The sequence below is a fragment of the Schistocerca cancellata genome, chromosome 5, assembly GCF_023864275.1.
Source record: "Schistocerca cancellata isolate TAMUIC-IGC-003103 chromosome 5, iqSchCanc2.1, whole genome shotgun sequence".
Taxonomy (NCBI): domain Eukaryota; kingdom Metazoa; phylum Arthropoda; class Insecta; order Orthoptera; family Acrididae; genus Schistocerca; species Schistocerca cancellata.
Window position 1 is genome coordinate 809,501,834 of NC_064630.1, and position 19,718 is coordinate 809,521,551.

General features: G+C 41.9%; 1 protein-coding gene across 1 annotated transcript in view; it reads right to left on the minus strand.

Moving 5' to 3' along the window:
* The window catches only part of LOC126188811 (eukaryotic translation initiation factor 5B-like), a 446,346-nt gene that overhangs the window by 424,688 nt on the left and 1,940 nt on the right, over positions 1-19,718 (minus strand). The gene's annotated exons all lie outside the window — the stretch shown is intronic.

The following is a 19,718-nucleotide window of genomic DNA, read 5'->3' on the forward strand; positions in this document are numbered from 1 at the left end:
AAAGGATTGGAAGCTCCGAGATACAGATTGAGCACAGTAGGTGATAAAAAATTAGATGCACTAGGGACAGCACAGCTCAAGCTTAAGATAGGGAACATGTGGTTCTGGGAGCAAATGGAGGTGTTGTCAACTGTGGGACAGGGATTTTCAGCGATACTTGGGTTGGACTTTCTGATTAAACATCACACCAAAATTGACCTTTCGCAACATACGCTGGAACTCAATGGGAACTTGTTCTCAATGGGTACAGCTGTTGCAAATGTTTCAGAGTCATAAGGTGCACCAATAGCTAAGGTGATACCAACTAACTGCGTACAAGTGCATTAAAGGTGATTTCATGTGACAAAGTACGAACAGGTACAGGGAAGTTGATCTGGGTACCAGTGGATGTCGATGTGCCACAGCAGGGGTTATTCTGGGTAGAGCCACTACCAAGTAATGAGGTTTTACACGAAAAGCATTGCTTTATTCGTAGGAGTGTATCACGGGTAACGGACATAAACGGGCAGTTTATGGTACCGGTGAGTTTAGATAACTTCGGGCGGGATGATGTCGATCTGCCGAAGGGATTAGTAATAGCCACAGTAGAGTTAATGGATGAAGAGGACATCGATAGCTCGAGGCTAGACTATGATGTAAAGCAAACCGTCAGCACGTCTGCACTTTGTGACAAGGTAAATCATTTGAGAGGAAATGATCGTTCGGGTATGGAAGCATTATTACTAAAGTATAAAGCACTGTTTGAAGCACAGAGTACGTTACCTGCTACACCGATAACACAGCATCGCATTCCAACAGGGAATCACGCTCCGATGTATCGTAAGCCGTACAGACTACCGAAACAATTACAACCAGTAGTAGATCAATTAATAGAGCAGCAACTGGAAGATGGGATAATCCAGCACAGTAATAGTCCTTGGTCTAGTAGCATGGTCCTAGTTCCGAAGAAGACACCGGACGGGTCGAAAAAATTTCACTTTTGTTGCAATGACAGACATTTGAATGAACAGACAGTGGTGGACGTATATCCGATTCCGAATATCATGGAAACGTTAAGACAACCTAGGGCAGTGTAAATTTTTCTCCACAATGGATTTGCGAAGCAGTTATCACCAGATTGAAGTATGTCCGGAGGACAGGCCAAAAACAGCATTTACGATGCATTGTGGTCACTTCAAGTATAAAAGAATGCCATTTGGACTAAAAACGCTCCAGCAACATTTCAGAGGTTGTTGGATGGAGTCCTTTGCGGGTTGAAACCGAAAAGATGCATGGTGTATCTGGATGACATTATAGTTTTTTCAAGAGATATAGAGCAGCATGTGGAATGGTTAGAGGAGGTGTTTAAAAGATTAGAGGCAGCACAGCTAACATTAAGTTTGGACAAATGCCCTTTCGCGCAAGCACAAGTAAATTATCTTGGGCATGTTATCAGTCAGGACGGGGTACGGACAGATCCCCGTCTCACTTCTGCACTACGAGATTTTCCAGTTCCGCAAACTGTTAAACAACTGTAATCGTATATTGGTCTTGCGAGCTATTATCGAAAATTCGTACAGGGGTTTGCAGAAACAGCGAGGACACTTACTAAGTTGCTAAGAAAAGGTGTTACCTTCCAGTGGACGTCAGACAGCGAGAAAGCATTTCAAGAGTTGAAACGGATGCTGACATCAGATCCAGTTTTGAAGTTTCCAGACTTTTCAAAGAAGTTTATACTACAACGTGATGCATCCAATCACACTCTTGAGGTTGTACTTGAGCAAGAAATTGATGGCAAAGAATATCCGATTGCATTTCGCGTCTCGTCAACTTAACAAGGCGGAAGAAAATTATTCCACGACGGAGAAGGAACTGTTAGCGTTAATATACAGGATTTCATACTTTTGATGTTATCTGTAGGGTAGAAGGTTTAAGGTTGTGATGTATCATTCAGCTCTGAAGTGGTTATTAGGTCTGAAAGACCCAGCGAGTAGGCTAGTGAGATGGGCACTGAAACTCAGCGAGTTCAATTATGAGGTAATACACAAGCCAGGTGTGAAACATGCCAATGCTGACACATTGAGCAGGAAAGTGGCAGTATTACAAGTAACAGGGGTGACTGAAGATGAGTGGAAAAAGGCACAAGCCGTGGATAGTGATTGCCAATAGTCCAGAAAGCAATCGCAGAAGTTTTGCAATTGGCGCATGACCATTTTCTTTCAGGACATGGCGGGGGAAGAGCTATGGATAGGCGGATAGAGGAGAAGTTTTGGTGGAGGACACGACGTCAAGACATGGACGAGTACATCAGGAATTGTGTGCCATGCGCACAGCGTGTGGACTTGAGCCACCAAAGATTCAGCTTCAAAGATTACCAGAGGCAGACTGACCTTTCCAACAAATCAGAATTGATGTATTAGGCTCATTTAATAGGAGTGCAGCAGGGAATATGTATGTGTTAACAGTGATTGAACACTTTTCTAGGTATTTAGTCATGGTCGCATTACCAGATCAGAAAGCAAGTACGGTGGCACAAGCTTTAGTTAATAATTGGTTACTCAGGTATGGGATAGGTCAGTCCTTAATCTCGGATCAAGGTACTAATTTCACGTCTGATCTGATGAAGCAACTGTGTAAGTTACTGAAGGTAAAGAAACTACGGACTAGTCCATTCCATCCGCAAGCAAACGGACAAACGGAGAGAGTGCATTGCACGAACACTAAGATGTTGAGTCACTATGTAAATAGTCAACACACCTACTGTGATGTGTACTTGCAATTCGTAACCAGTGCATATAATAGTAAGGTACATACATCGACAGGATTGTTGCCGTACGAAGTGGTGTATGGGCGGAAGATGCCATCACCTTTTGACATGCTTCGTCCAAGGCTGGGGGTGGAGGGCGAGCATGTAAGGCAATTTGTGAAAACCATTAAGGAAGTATGGCAGAGAGTTAGACGAGCTAACACAAAAGCGTTGGAACGACTGGAACGGATGGGAGGTACAATGAGGAAGTTGCCACAGTACAGAGTAGGCCAATGGGTGCTACTAGCTAATCCGTATGTTCCAAAAGGGAGAACTAAGAAGTTCACAAACAAGTTCCAGGGACCGTACCAGGTAGTGGAAATGACATCACCTGTCAATGTAAAATTACAATTGCCTACCAAGACAAGGGTGGTTCACATTAGTAGAGTTAAGCCGTTCCAGGGGGTAGTAGATTCATGTATATGTACTTCTCCTTCTGGCAGAAAGTGAAAAGAAGTGCCAGAAGCAGAAAGTAAACCGGGTATTAAGTATAAGTTGTGTTCGAGGGATGTGTAGTTAGCAGTAATTATCATGTGCATATTATTTTTGTGCACGGATTAGGGTTATTTTATTGGTATTAAGGGGTAGTGATGGGAGTTTTTCCTTCTCTCTCCATTCTGTAGGTGATGCAGAATGGGGTACAAGTGGGTACACACACAACAGAGATATGGGGATTAGGTACAGAGTTGTTGAATGTGACACGCGTGGGGCGTCAGATGGCTACTGGGTTATGAGCATAAATAGAACAAACACAGAAATTATTGAATACGGTTCTGGAACAGGTACAAACGCGATTTGATATAGTGGAAAGGAAGCTGGAAATGGCTAAATTGCTGCGGGACTGGTTAACAGCATTGGTGACGCACGAGTGAGGATGGATGAATTGCAAGAGGCAGTACATCACACATTACACGGGCAGGTGAGTGTGACATTGAGGTCACCAGAAAAATTCAGACGGAGTCTGAAGCAGGCAGAGGAGGAGTTTCCAGAGGGGGTAGAGCATGTAGTGCCGATAATTGAAGTGAGTATGTCACTCTGTTATCATATGTCTAGGATTAAGGTAACAACGGATCTAGTTAAGATGTATATAGAGATTAGATTTCCAGTAACTAGTGTGGGTAGACAGTATCACTGTTACACAGTCCATCCTTGTCCGGTCAGATGGGAGCGCGTGGGGAAGGGCATACAGTTTAGGACACAGGAGGTTTTATTAATTTCTAAGGAGGGAGATACCCATGCTATTATGTCGAGTTTAGAGTTGAGTAGATATCTAACGGAGTCAGTTTCCATTTGTCCATCACAGGTTGTTTTCACGGGCAAGGGGTCATGTGAGATCCAGTTATTTAGGACAGAAGCAGAAGCTTCGGAGTGTTGGAGAATAATAGTGAAGCCTACGCCACATTTTCAGCAAGTTGGAAGGCATTCGTTGTATTCAGTATTCACTATGGAGAGGATATCAGCCAAGTGTTATGACAATGGGAATTGGACAGCAACCAAGGAGATGGAATTACAGGACATTGGTTTGCTAATTAACAGGACAAATTGTGAAATAGTAGGGGATCATTTCGCCTTACCAGCGACAGTCACGGGAGTCACCAAGGTTACAGATACTCATCTGACGTTGTACTGGCCAGATGAGTTGTACTGGCCAGATCAGTATCACTCCAGGAGAAAATTTGACGTATATTAACAACACCTTGGATGCTACACTCTTGCAAACGATAGATAAACTAGTAGATTCGGAGAAAGGTCAAATTTCAATGCAACAATTATTAAGGCATGTGGAGGAGTACGATACCAGGCAGAAACATAGCATAGTGACCACTGGTATTTCAACCAGTACTATTACCGTGTTGATTGTATTTATCGCTGTGCTTTATGTCTTATTAAAACAGAGGATTCAGCAGGTTAATGCAAGACCGCTCCATGAGATTCCTGTAGAGTAAGGGGAAGTGAGGCCAGCACGCTAAGTTACGCTGCAATATTCTGGGGGAGTAATAACAAAAAGCTACCATCGAGGGTAAAAAATGTCCTCCTGCCGGATATAAATAGTGGAGCGCAGGCAGCAACAGACAAAAGCCATTAGGAAGAAGTTCGGATCTGAGGATGGACGTGGTCCGTGTCCGAATGTTCAATCTTCGTAGGTGATGATCCCGGAAGTCTTTTCCAGCTCACAGGAGTCATCCATTCGCCACCATATGTCAACTTCCGTTCTGGTGGTCGGCCCGAGTTCGGTCGGCACCATGGCTGACTAACTACAGCGAGAACTTCCAGCACGACCGGCCGCAGCACGGTCTTGGTCACAAGTGCCGCCGGGGACTGACGCCCGGACTTCATGGCAACCACAGCGTGTGGTCCATCCATGACAGGACCTCACGGACATCACGACTGACAGCTTTCCAGCCGTTGGTGCAGCAGGCGTTGGCAGCTGACCTCACGGCGACAAGTTCATCTCAATCACAGGGCATCCTGGCTTCAGCGGAGCACTGGTGGCCTGAAGCTCCGAATGCAATCTGCGGCGCGTGTTGCATGCATTGTTGGAGAATCTACACAGCAGCAACCAGGCGGAGGGATGCGCAGGACTGGGCAGCAACGATGAGGGAGAAATTGAAAAGTAAGTTCAATAAATAATTGTAAAACTCCATGCCGTCTCAGTCTTTAGTGCAGCCACTGTGTCTGCTGCTAACAAGTGGCCATCTGTCGTAACAAGTAGTGGTGAAGAAGACGTAACAAAATCATTAAAACTGGACAAAGCTCCAGGGTCAGATTCCATACTGAATTTGCAGCTGAGTTAGTGCCTCTTCTCACTATAATCTATTGTAGATCCCTCGAACAACAACACCACGCCCAATTCATGGAAAAATGCACAGGTCACAAGAAAGGTATTAGAACTGATTCACAGAACTACTGTTCAATATCCTTGACATCGATTTGTTGTAGAATCTTAGACCATATTCTGAGCTCAAACATAATGAGGTATCTTGAACAGAATGACCTTCTAAATGCAACCAGTATAGTTTTCAAAAACACAAATCATGTGAAACCCAACTTGCACTTTTCTCACATGACATACTGAGAGTTTTGGATCAAGGTAACCAGGTAGATGCAGTGTTTATTGATTTCTGAAAAGCATCTGACTTAATGCCATGTCTATGCTTATTGTCAAAAGTATGATACTATGGGGTCCTAAGTGAAATTTGTGGCTGGACTGGGGAATTTTTGGTAGGGAGGACACAGCATGTTATCTTGCATCGAGAGTCATCATCAGATGTAGCAGTAACTTCAGGTATGCCCTGGGAAGTGTGTTGGGACCCTTGCTGTTCATGTTGTATGTTAATGACGTTGCAGACCATATTAATAGTCAAACTGAACTTTTTGCAGATGATGCAGTTATTTACAATTAAGTACTACCTGAGAGCAGCTGCAAAAATATTCAGTCAGATCTTGGTAATATTTCAACATGGTTTAGAAATTGACAACTTCCTCTAAATGTTCAGAAATGTAATATTTTGCACTTCGCAAAACAAAAAAAAGTTGTATCCTATGACTATAATATCAATGAGTCACTGCAGAAATCAGCCAATTCATACAAATACCTGCGTATAAAATTTTGTAGGGTATGACATGGAATTATCACATAGGTTCAATCATGGATAAAGTAGGTGGTAGATTTTGGTTTATTGGTATAATACTGGGGAAGGGCAATCAGTCTACAAAAGAGATTGCTTACAAATTGCCCATGCAACCTATCCTACAGTATTGCTCGAGTATACGGGACATGACCAGATAGGACTAACACGGGATATTGAATGTATACAGAGAAGGCCAGCATGAATGCTCACAGGTTTGTTCAATCTGTTGGAGAAAGTCAGAGGTACTGAAGGAACTGAAATGGCAGACTCTTTAAGATAGATGTAGCCTGCCTCGAGAAAGTCTATTAACAAAGTTTCAAGAACTGGCTTTAAATCATTACTCTGGGGATAACCCCTACATATCACCCACACAGGGATTGTGAGGATAAGATTAGAATAATTACCACACACACAGAGGCATTCAAAAAAATCATTCTTCCCACACTTCATATGTGAATGGAACAGGAACAAACCCTAATAACTGTTACAATGGGACATACCCTCTGCCGTGCACATCATGGCAGTTTGCAAAGTATAGATGTAGATGTAGATGGTCAGGGAGGAAAATACCTCTGTAAAGAATGGACAACAATGTCATGTTTATGAGCCAAAGATATGAACACAGTATCACAGATCCAGAAGCATCCACTTAAGATGGTCTCCTGCACTTAATCCCAGTCTTGGGACTGAACCTAAAAGTTAGATCATTACCACAGTTTAGCAACTTCTTATCCTTTGCTAACTGCCACATTCACATCTATTAAATGCTACAGTATTACCGAGAATGGCCATGACTACAAACTTTTCTTGTGATAAGCTGCTACAGACAACTGGATTTTTTTTTCTCCTTAAGATGAATGCAGGCTTACCTTATGAACTTGACTTGAACAGCACTTTCAAATGTAATTAAACCATTGCTTATGTAGATAATCTTGCTTACCTAGGTTTGTATGTCTGTTTCAATCTGTAACAGTGACACAATGTGTATCTTTCTAACAAAGACAATAAAAATTGAGTACTACAGCCATAGTTTAGAAGGGAGTGAGACAGGGTTGTAGCCTGTCCCAGTGTTTTTCAGCATTTATAATGAGCAAGAAGTAAAGGAAACCAAGTAGAAATTGGGAAAGGGAATTGAAGTTCACGCAGGAAAACCATGAAGTTTGCCAATGACACTTTAATTCTGTCGGTGGTGGCAAATGGGCTAGGAAGAGCACTTGAATGGAATGAATAGTGCCTTGAAAAGAGGTTACAGATGAACTCAATACATGTAAAACAACAGTAATGGAAAGTAATCAAATTAATTAGGTGGTGCTGAGGAAAATAGGTTAGGAAATGAAATACTAAATGAAGTCAATAAATTTTCCTATTTTTCTGCGGCAAAATAACATGATGTCTGCACTAGATGACTGGAAACAGCAATAAAAACATTTCTGGGGAAAAAAAGGAATATGTTATCACCGAGAACAAATTTTGTTGCTACGTAATCTTTTCTGAAGGAATTTCTCTGGAGAGTAGCCTCATATGGAAACAAAACATGGATGATAAACAGTTCATACGTGAAGAGAATAGAAGTTTTTGAAACATGGTACTACACAATAATGTATAAGTTTACATAGACAGATTGAATAACTAATGAAGTACTGAACTGAATTGGGAGAAGGAAGAAATTTATCCAGCAACTTGATTAAATGAAGAGACTGGTTGACGGAACACATTCATAAGTAACAAGGACTTATCATTTGTGTGGTAAACAGGCAGTCTGGTTGTCTCAGGAGACTAAGGGCAACCAAGCAGGCCAGTTAGCTGGGTTGTTCCATGTCACCAACCGGTTATTTCCCCAGCCCTCCAATTTCATTAATCATCAAGCAATCCCGTCATCTCTGCCGCATTATATTTTGCTCCCATCTTAAAACTCTATATTTACCTTCCTGTATTGTCATTTCCATAAACCATAAAGGGTAGGTGGGCAACAGTTTCAGTCACTGTTCAAACTTTTAAGCTTCACAGCAGTGTCACTTTATACATTTTTTTTTTATTACCTCCAGCTCTTTACAGCATCATCATAGATATTTCTATTGTGATTATAAGAGGTATGTAACAGCAAAGATAGATACAGGTCATTACTGCGGATAAATTCATAAGTTCCAAATAGTACATATCAAGCATACAATGGCAGAATTAAAGGAATTTCATTATTATAGGTGAGGTATTTTCTTGTAGTGGGTTGATTTTAAGTGACTGATATATTGTGAGATGCCAAGTCAGTCTTTACTCATTCCCTGTAATAACAATTGTCATCTTTTATGAATTTTCCAGTCGCCATCTTGTTTTCTCTTGATGTTGTGGTCCTGCTACATATTTGATCATTGACTTCTTTCCCAAGTGCAGAGGTCAAAGGCTATAAGAGAGCTTCTACATTTAAACTACTCACTACGAAATCACAAAACAGATTTCTGTAATTCTTCTACATTCAAATAAGTTATCAACTAACAACAACTGATAATTAACAAAGCTTTTCAGACAACAAGTTCATGCATCATGCTTCTATGCTCAACCGAAACCATAAGTTCATACTTAACCAAAGATAAGATAGCATAGCATACAGTCTACATAACAACATTCATTTTTCTTTAGTGCTGAACCATTATCATCAGGCCCCTTTCTTCTTTGGAGTCCATAGCATCCCCAAAGCATGAATGTAAAGTGCAATTGACTCCTCACTGGCCAGTCCAAATTACACATCTATCATCTCTTTCAGTGCTGTGCCCGCATCTTTCTGTCTCATATTTGCACATAAATTCCAAAAATACCTGAGCACAATAGATACTCTTTATGCTACTATTAGTTAAAGTCACATTTTTCACATGCACATCTTTCATCAGTCTAGTAAAAGGAAAGTGAGACATGCTGCTAAGCTTTATAGCAACATATACTGCTGCAGATTCCCCCACTAGGATGAAAGGTGTCGTGGAATAACTTACACAACTAAAGACAGTGTGGCTTATCTTATAAGCAATCCATAAATTAATTTCACTTTTATACTGAGATCTCATGTGACATAAATTCAATGTGTTACTTTCAACTTCAAATTGATTCATACAGTCATCATCAGTTTTCTTACGTAAGTCACCATGGCTTAAAACTCATTTGATTTGTGAACATGTAAAGTTTCTGACTTTGTACTTCAGAAAATACTTAGTATCGTAAAACTATACTTAATTAAACAAGAGGCAGTTTCTATCCCTTTTCTCCAATTTTCACACTATACTTGTTTAAGATCATTATTTTAATAACATGGTTTGTTTAATTACCAGGAAATGCTAAATTTACCCTGCCATTTACCTTACGAAGTAACATGTTGGCATTTCATCTTATCTTAGTTTCCACATTTACAAATCTCAGAATTGTTCTTATTCAATGTGTATTCATGAAGGAAATGTCTAAGGGATCAATTAAGTCCCAGTACGTCCATATGCTGTAAATATTTTGGCGAATACTTCCCAATATTCATTTAGTTTACTTTCCTAGTTTTGAATTTTTTTATTTGCTGTACTCTCATCCAAGTCTCTGGACAGATACACTGAACATGCTGTACTGCTTTCACAAGGTAAGTGCTCATAACTTAGCTTATATTAGAACGTCACTTTGTAATTTCTTAAAATATGATAGAGAGTTGTGTGTATGGAGGGACAGCGGGGGAATGCTCAGTGAAGTGTTTCTGGGTCAAGAAATGAGGATGGTAATTACTGTAAGTGACACTTCAGTGAAGGCACATACCATGGGATCAGTGCAGATGTTACCATTGACAAGGATGCCATGAACCAATATCAGTGGTGGATAGGTGCAAATGTGGTGGAGTTTAGTCCATACTTGAGACAATGGGGTGTGGGATCACATAGGTGATATATACATGTATTGCTCCCAACACTCCTGCTTCCTTTTCTTTATTAAAAACTGCGCTTTCATCTGGAGTCTCTTGAATGCTAATGAATTATCCATAAAGGTATGGTGCTTGCGCCACTGAAGTACCCTGCAGCATTTCCTGATAGCTGTGGCTATGTTTACAGTCCACCATGGCGGTCGTTGGAATGAGCTGGAGGAGTAGGGTATCATTGCTGTTGCAGCATGAATAGTAGTATCAGTAGTACCCTGTACAATTTTGTAGGTATCCACCACATGACTGGCTGCAAAAGTGTCTGTAGAGGGGACAGCCTACCAATCAGCTTTCCCAAGTGACCAACGTGGAGCATGTTCCAGATATCTTTGAGTGGAGAGGGAGAGAACAATAGAAAAATGGTTGCTGTCACAAAGATTGCCATGGACTGAATCATGGGTAAGATACTCGGGCTGCAAGCTGTGAGGTCAATATTCGTGTATGTTACATGGCCACACTGAAATGTGTTGCAGCTCCAGAGTTGATTAGGCCGACACCCAATTCTGAAAGGACGTGTCCTAGTATTTAGCCTTTGCAAGAAATAGTATCACACCTCACAGATGAGTATGAACATTAAAGTCTCCCAGTTAAGAGGAACAAGGGAGGCAGTTGTTCCAACAATTCTAACAGCTATTGGTAATGGAAAGGCCCATCTGGGGGTAGATAAAATATTACAGATAGTCATCTGAACTGAAAAATAGACACTAACAGCCACAGCCTCTAGTTAAGTGATAAGGGGGACCTGCTCAATGAAAATATCAGAGCATACGAGGGTACAAATCCCACTGAACCCTCTCTTGACATTAATGCAATTGTAGAGTAGAGTCTGCCGTTTTATAGAGCACAGCAAGATCGTAAGAGATGGAAAAGAGCCACCGTGGTACAACAACCGAGTTAGAAAACTGCTGCGGAAGCAAAGGGAACTTCACAGCAAACATAAACATAGCCAAAGCCTTGCAGACAAACAAAAATTACGCGAAGCGAAATGTAGTGTGAGGAGGGCTATGCGAGAGGCGTTCAATGAATTCGAAAGTAAAGTTCTATGTACTGACTTGGCAGAAAATCCTAAGAAATTTTGGTCTTATGTCAAAGCGGTAGGTGGAGCAAAACAAAATGTCCAGACACTCTGTGACCAAAATGGTACTGAAACAGAGGATGACAGACTAAAGGCCGAAATACTAAATGTCTTTTTCCAAAGTTGTTTCACAGAGGAAGATTGCACTGTAGTTCCTTCTCTAGATTGTCGCACAAATGACAAAATGGTAGATATCGAAATAGACGACAGAGGGATAGAGAAACAATTAAAATTGCTCAAAAGAGGAAAGGCCTCTGGACCTGATGGGATACCAGTTCAATTTTACACAGAGTACGCGAAGGAACTTGCCCCCCTTCTTGCAGCGGTGTACCGTAGGTCTCTAGAAGAGCGTAGCGTTCCAAAAGATTGGAAAAGGGCACAGGTCATCCCCGTTTTCAAGAAGGGACGTCGAACAGATGTGCAGAACTATAGACCTATATCTCTAATGTCGATCAGTTGTAGAATTTTGGAACACGTATTGTGTTCCAGTATAATGACTTTTCTGGAGACGAGAAATCTACTCTGTAGGAATCAGCATGGGTTTCGCAAAAGACGGTCATGTGAAACCCAGCTCGCGCTATTCGTCCACGAGACTCAGAGGGCCATAGACACGGGTTCACAGGTAGATGCCGTGTTTCTTGACTTTCGCAAGGCGTTCGATGCAGTTCCCCACAGTCGTTTAATGAACAAAATAAGAGCATATGGACTATCAGACCAATTGTGTGATTGGATTGAAGAGTTCCTAGATAACAGGACGCAGCATGTTATTCTCAATGGAGAGAAGTCTTCCGAAGTAAGAGTGATTTCAGGTGTGCCGCAGGGGAGTGTCATAGGACCGTTGCTATTCACAATATACATAAATGACCTGGTGGATGACATCGGAAGTTCACTGAGGCTTTTTGCAGATGATGCTGTGGTGTATCGAGAGGTTGTAACAATGGAAAATTGTACTGAAATGCAGGAGGATCTGCAGCGAATTGACACATGGTGCAGGGAATGGCAATTGAATCTCAATGTAGACAAGTGTAATGTGCTGCGAATACACAGAAAGAAAGATCCTTTATCATATAGCTACAAAATAGCAGGTCAGCAACTCGAAGCAGTTAATACCATAAATTATCTGGGAGTACGCATTAGGAGTGATTTAAAATGGAATGATCATATAATGTTGATTGTTGGTAAAGCAGATGCCAGACTGAGATTCATTGGAAGAATCCTAAGGAAATGCAATCCGAAAACAAAGGAAGTAGGTTACAGTACGCTTGTTCGCCCACTGCTTGAATACTGCTCAGCAGTGTGGGATCCGTACCAGATAGGGTTGATACAAGACATAGAGAAGATCCAACGGAGAGCAGCGCGCTTCGTTGCAGGATCATTTAGTAATCGCGAAAGCGTTACGGAGATGATAGATAAACTCCAGTGGAAGACTCTGCAGGAGAGACACTCAGTAGCTCAGTACGGGCTTTTGTCAAAGTTTCGAGAACATACCTTCACCGAAGAGTCAAGCAGTATATATATCCTCCTACGTATATCTCGCGAAGAGACCATGAGTATAAAATCAGAGAGATTAGAGCCCACACAGAGGCATACCGACAATCCTTCTTTCCACGAACAATACGAGACTGGAATAGAAGGGAGAACCGATAGAGGTACTGAAGGTACCCTCCGCCACACACCGTCAGGTGGCTTGCGGAGTATGGATGTAGATGTAGATGTAGATGTAGACAGAGGAGTGTTGCCATATACCATGCTTCCTGAAATGCTATGCCAGTTACAAAATAAGTAGCCAGTAAATGGAGGTTGGTCAGATGGCGAAAGTAGCTGTTGCAGTTCCACTGAAGGAGCATTGGAGTCAGGCCTGAGAAAGAGGCGAATGGAAAAGTTGGGTGTGATTACTTCGCTACTAGGTCACAGTCCACCTGACTCTGTGATCCATCACCACGATGCAGAGGCTCGATCTTTCAGGGGTGGGGAGTGGAATGTCCAAAGTCTCAGAAAATAGTTTATCTTTCTGCTTCTCCTTCTCATGCTTGTAAGACTTGGACTTCTGTGAATATTTCCCCATTTTATCTTCTAGGAGAGAAGAGGATCATGCTTTTCTTCGGCATGCAGCCTATGGCTGCAGGTCCTTGTCTTGAGAGGGGGACACCTTGACAGGTGTCTTCATCCCTGATGATGCCAGAGGATGACTACGCATCTTTGGCCACATCAGTGGTGAGGGAACCACAGGTACTGTAGGGGTAGGGGGTGTGTGAGCTGATTCCCTCCTTCTACTGTGAGGCAGGCACTGGAATACGACCATGGCCAAGAGATGTCGTGCGAGACTTGGTAATTGCATGAGGTATGGACTGTGACAAGTCACAAAATTTTAGACCATATCAGTTGGATGAAGTCTTTCAAGCTTTTCCTTTGCATCTTGATAAGACAGGCAGTCAAGTGTTTTATACTCTTGAATTCTCTTCTCACTTTTAAACACTGAGCATTGTGGTGAAAGAGGAGGGTGCGGTTCTAGACAGTTGATACATCGAGGGCGTTGGTCACAAGGACTGCCCTCATGGGATGTCCATCCATATACCTGACAGACAACAGTCTGAACAGGAGGACGACGTATGTTCTGGCACTTAAAACATCTCATCGGCTGAGGAAAATAAAGTCTGACATCACACCTACAAACCATGACCTTAAGCTTTACAAGGAAAATGTTGCTGTTGAAAGCTAGGATAAAAGCTCCAATGTCCACTCTATTATCTTTGGGTCCTTTCTGGATGTGGCGAACAAAATGAACACTATGCCACATGAGATTAGTGCACACCTCTTCATCAGTCTGTAGCATTAGGTCCCGATGGAAGATGACGTGTTGAACTCTATCGAGCTCGATATGAGGAGAAATGGTGACTGGTATATCTCCTATCTTGATACAGGCCTGAAGTGTCTGTGATAGGTTGGCATGCGATATTTTGATCAGCATCTTGCTAATCTTTTCAACTGCTTCAACCTCCACAAACCAATCTTCAATATTTTTGACAAAAAGCAGTGGCATTTGTAGCGAAAGATCCACCGTCAGTTTGGGAACAAACCAAGAACCCAGCAAACTGCCCACTTCCATTTCTCCTTACCTGGCTTTCACCTTGATTGGTCAATGATGAAATGGCATCGGATTGTAAACCTCTGCATTAAAATCACTGCTCCTGACTGTTTAAATGGGCAAGTTGATCCATTTCACAGTGGATCATCCACCCAGATGCCACTCACTCCAATTGAGGGTGCCACCCTGCCTAGACAAAGCCCACCTGGCACAGTAACCCTTGCTCCAAGTCCCAGTAACCCAAAGTTGATAGCACCTACTCCTTGGGTGACACAGTGATGTTGCAGCACAGGTAACGACAGTGTGATCCCTGCATTGTCAGGACGTTACAACTGAGAGGTTACATGACAACCTCACCATGAAGGACTGGCTACAGTGCTGGATTTAGAGTGCAGAGGTAGATGCACTTGATTGACAGGTGCAAAAGACAACAGTGCACAGTTAATGCACCACAGCAAGGCATCCTTCCCCGAATGACCCACACTTCTGTAAAATTTGGGAAGTGGAGGTCAAACCTAAAATGGGGACCAGACTTTCAAAAGCCAAAAAGAATGAGGGGAAAAAACATTAAAAAAAAGTAAAATGAAAAAAACCTTCAGGAGTCCAAAGAATAGCCAAAATACCAAAGTAAAAATGTGACCAAATACAAAGACTCCTATTAGTAGCCTTTTATGACAGGCAACAATGGGCCGAGGGTCTATTCTAGCCCCCAACATCGCAGGGGAGATCTGTGTTGTGTTAAGACCTTGAAAATTATGTTAGAGGTACAGTCATAGCGTATAACTCAGTTTACAGAGATGAATGTGCAACTCTATATACAGAGACTGAAGTGACAACTCTCTAGCAGAGAGTTGGCTACAGCAACAGCAGCAGCAGCAGCAGCAGCCGCCGCCGCCGCCGCCGCCGCCACCACCAACACTGGCCATTCTGCAGCCTGTGCCAATGTCCATGTAGGGGCAATCCCCAGAGAGCTACTGCGCCACCCCAGAAGACCCCCTTGCTGTCTGTCTGACCACAGCTCTGCATCACTGGATGCAAGTGTTCACCCTGTGTCCAGTTGTTTTGGCTGGTGTTCTCAGTCATTCAAAAGGTGGGAAGCCAGGGTGTGGACAGGAAATTGCCATCAGCTGTTGTTCCCCCATCTCTCCTCATCTTCAACAACATTTGAGGCTATTTCTGCCCCCACCCCCTTTCCTTTGGAACTTTTATTTGGAAATTTTCCCAGGAGTACATTCTTCTGAATGGGTAGTCCCCCATTCCGTGGCATCACTTACAAGGTACTGAATGCAAAATCTATTTTCTTGGAATCCTCTCATTTCTTAGGTAATAATCTGAAAAAATAGATAGGATGTACTTTCCTGTCAACCTTGAATTTAGGAAATTGGTTAGAACAACTTCAATTAAGACCAGGCATCAATTTATGAAACAATCACCTGTCATCCAATTATTACCTGTAATTGATCTTTAACTAAGTTCACCTTGGGTCTTTCCTAACTCTTCCCACAACTTTTGAAACACTTTTTGGTTTTCTTCCGTATCACCCATAGAATTAGGTGCACTGCTGGCAGATTTACTTTTTCTTGTATTTCAGCTCCACAAATTCCTGTAGCTCTTCTTCCAAACAAGTCAATGCTTTATAAGCATTCAGTATTTTGTTAAATTCTCTACTTTGTTCTAATACCTCTACTCATCCTTGCATATCTGAGATTTCATCATTTAATGTCTTAAGTTCATTGTGTACCTCTTTAAACTGCACGTTCATTTCACTTCTTACTAGATCACACTGTTTATTTACTTCAGTCTGTAATTCCTAAGGCAAATATGAAGTTTTATCAACATGTACACACATTAAAAAAAGTTTTGCATCACCTCGATTCTGAGAGTTCTGGAACCCATACAGAAATTTGGAACAGAGATCAACATAGACATCATTTTTGCCCTTTTTATTGCTCATGAAAACCATGCATTGCATGTTGTACCACCATACAGAGGGGCCTTCAGAGGTGGTGGTCCAGATTGCTGTAAACACCGGTACCTCCAACACCCAGTAGCACACCCTCTTGCACTGATGCATGCCTGTTTTCATCATGGCATACTATCCACAAGTTCCTCGAGGCACTGTTGGTCCAGATTGTCCCACATCTCAATGGTAATTTGGCACAGATCCCTCAGAGAGGTTGGTGGGTCACATTGTCCATAAACAGCCCTTTCCACTCTATCCCTGGCATGTTCAATACGGTTTATGTCTGGAGAACATGCTGGCCCCTCTAGTCGAGTGATGTCGTTATCCTGAAGGAAGTCATTTACAAGATGTGCATGATGGGGGCACGAATTGTCATCCACGAAGATGAATGCCTCACCAATATGCTGCCAATATGGTTGCACTATCGGTCAGAGGTGGCATTCATGTATCATACAGCCATTACAGCGCCATCCATGGCCATTAACGGCATACGTCAGTCCCACATAATGCCACCTCAAAACAGCAGGGAACCTCCACCTCGCTGCAATCGCTGGACAATGTGTCTAAAGCGTTCAGCCTGACGGGGTTATTTACCTCCAAACATGTCTCCTGCGATTATCTGTTTGAAGGCATATGCGACACACTTCGGTGAAGAGAACTTGATGCCAATTCCGAGCAGTCCATTCGGCATGTTGTTGGGCCCATCTGTACCACTCTGCATGGTGTCGTGGTTGCAAAGGTGGACATTGCCATGGACATCGGGAGTGAAGTTGCGCATCATGCAGCCTATTGCGCACAGTTTGAGTCATAACACAACGTCCTGTGGCTGCATGAAAAGCATTATTCAACATGGTGGCATTGCTGTCAAGGTTCCTCTGAGCCTAATCCGTAGGTAGCGGTCATCCACTGCAGTAGTAGCCCTTTGGGGACCTTAGCAAGGCATGCCATTGACAGTTCCTGCATCTCTGTATCACCTCCATGTCTGAACAACAACACTTTGGTTCACTCCGAGACGCCTGGGCACTTCCCTTGTTGAGAGCCCTTCCTGGCATGAAGTAACATTGTGGACATGATCGAACTGCGGTATTAACCATCTAGGACACTTAAATAACTTGACAATTCAGAGGCTTCCTGTACCAGGATACAGATTAGCTGGCTGTTTTTCAAGGAGTTCCTTGCTTGTTTGGGGAGTGGCTATGTATGAGAAGAACAGTGTTCCGTTTGAGTCGATAGACATATCACAGCACTGCACTGAACAGATATCTGAATGTTGTGCAGGGGCATTTGAATTTAATGAAACTAAACTTCTAATTGTTGTTCTTTATAGGTCCCCTAACTCTGACTTCGGAGCATTTCTGCTCAAGCCGGAGAGGGTTCTTGCTTCACTTTGTAGGAAATACCAGAAATTAGTTATATGTGGTGACTTCAATATTAATTTTGTATATGATGGCGCAAGAAAAAGGATGTTGGTAGATCTCATAAATTCATATGATCTGATGCAGACTGCTTTTCTCCAACTAGTGTGCAGGGGAACAGTAGCACAGCCATAGACAATATTTTTATTCATTATTCATTTCTAGATGGGCATTCTGTCAGTAAAAGGGTGAATGGCCTTTCAGACCATGATGCACAAATTTTAACACTAAAAGGCTTTTGTACTCAAACAAATGTCACATATAATTACAAACTATGTAGGAAAACGCTGGCACTTAAAACAGCACATTGGGTTTGGGACATACGACCGTACGTTTAGTCAAAGGAATCCTGCCTTGACGCGTTCTGGAAGTTTGGGGGTATTGAAAGTAAGAATGAAGGAGTCAGATTTCACCAGGTTCCCATCCACCCTTTTCATGATGTTCTGAACGTCAACAATTCCCTCCTGAGCCCACTCACTCTAATTCTTCTACAGGAATGTCACTGAGATCCCTACAGGTAACAACACCCTTACTGGAGTTCAGGGTGCTGTGAAGCTTGTGATATTCACTATTTTTGACTTCATTAAAACAGCAAATATGAGTAGTTAATACTTTCAGCCAGAAGGCAAATACTTGTTTATAAATAATGATTAATGTATAATAAGGCGTCGCACAGCGACGGTGGAATTTTCTAAATAATGTAATTCGTCATCTATGGGCGGCAATATAAACAGAAAAATACGGACAGATATGCGATCCTTCACTATTTTGTTTGCTGGAGAACAAATGAAGCCTTGAGCGCTCAAAAGACTTGTACTGTTTTGTTCTTAAGTAAGACGGACGCAGATTTGTGGCGGTCTGATCTAATTTTTTTACTAAATAAATAAAAACGCGTTCTGTCTAAGTTTGAGTGAAGTGTAAGAAGAACTGTTATAACTTATAGTGACGATGCATAGGTGACTCAAAAGGACAATGGCTATATAAAAGAGCGCTCAATGGACATGAAACAGACATAAAAATCTACCATGTTTTAGTTATAATAAATGTTTGTTCTGTGAATACTGAATCATGTAGCAGTGCTCATTCCTATCATCTCCTCAGTACTATTTTCATTTTAATTATGCATTTTGCTAAGGTTACGGACACCAAGATCAGCAGTCCAATGTGCATGTTACATTGATAAAAAGAAAACTGTTTTATCGTCTTCTTGCATCAGCTTTAATATTGAATTCCCCTTTTGCGTGATGTTACAGTTGTTTTTGCGCCCTTAAGAACTTTCTGGTCCCTTAGGAAATTGTTTTGTCATAACAATAACTTCATGAAGTAATTAGATCATGAAGTAATTAGAAAGACAATAACGCAATTTCTTAATCAATAGCACGCTAGTTGTGACTGCCTCAAGCCACGCGAAACTGCAAGTAAAAACTATTCACATCTCATAATGCAATATTTTATGACAATGGTCAATCCATGATTCTTACGCCAATTGTAATTGATAAAACAGTAAGCGAAATCTCAATTTCCAACTTTCCATTGAATAACAACATCACTTTTATTTTGTAACATCACAAACTCTGTATCGATTGTGTATTCCCCCAAGCTTTTAGCTGTTTGAAGGTTAACTGCTTGCTGAGAAGTTGATGTTTCAACAAGCAGTGTCCCATTCCGTAAAGGCTTCACTGATTTTAAAGTTCCAGCTATTCCTACTAGACCCTTTTGGATATAGAATGGCAAAACCTTTTCAAAGGAACCCTCTTTCCTTTTTATTATTAAAAACACATTCTGGTTGACAGTATGTGCTCTGTTACTCTGAACTGCTGTACGTTTGC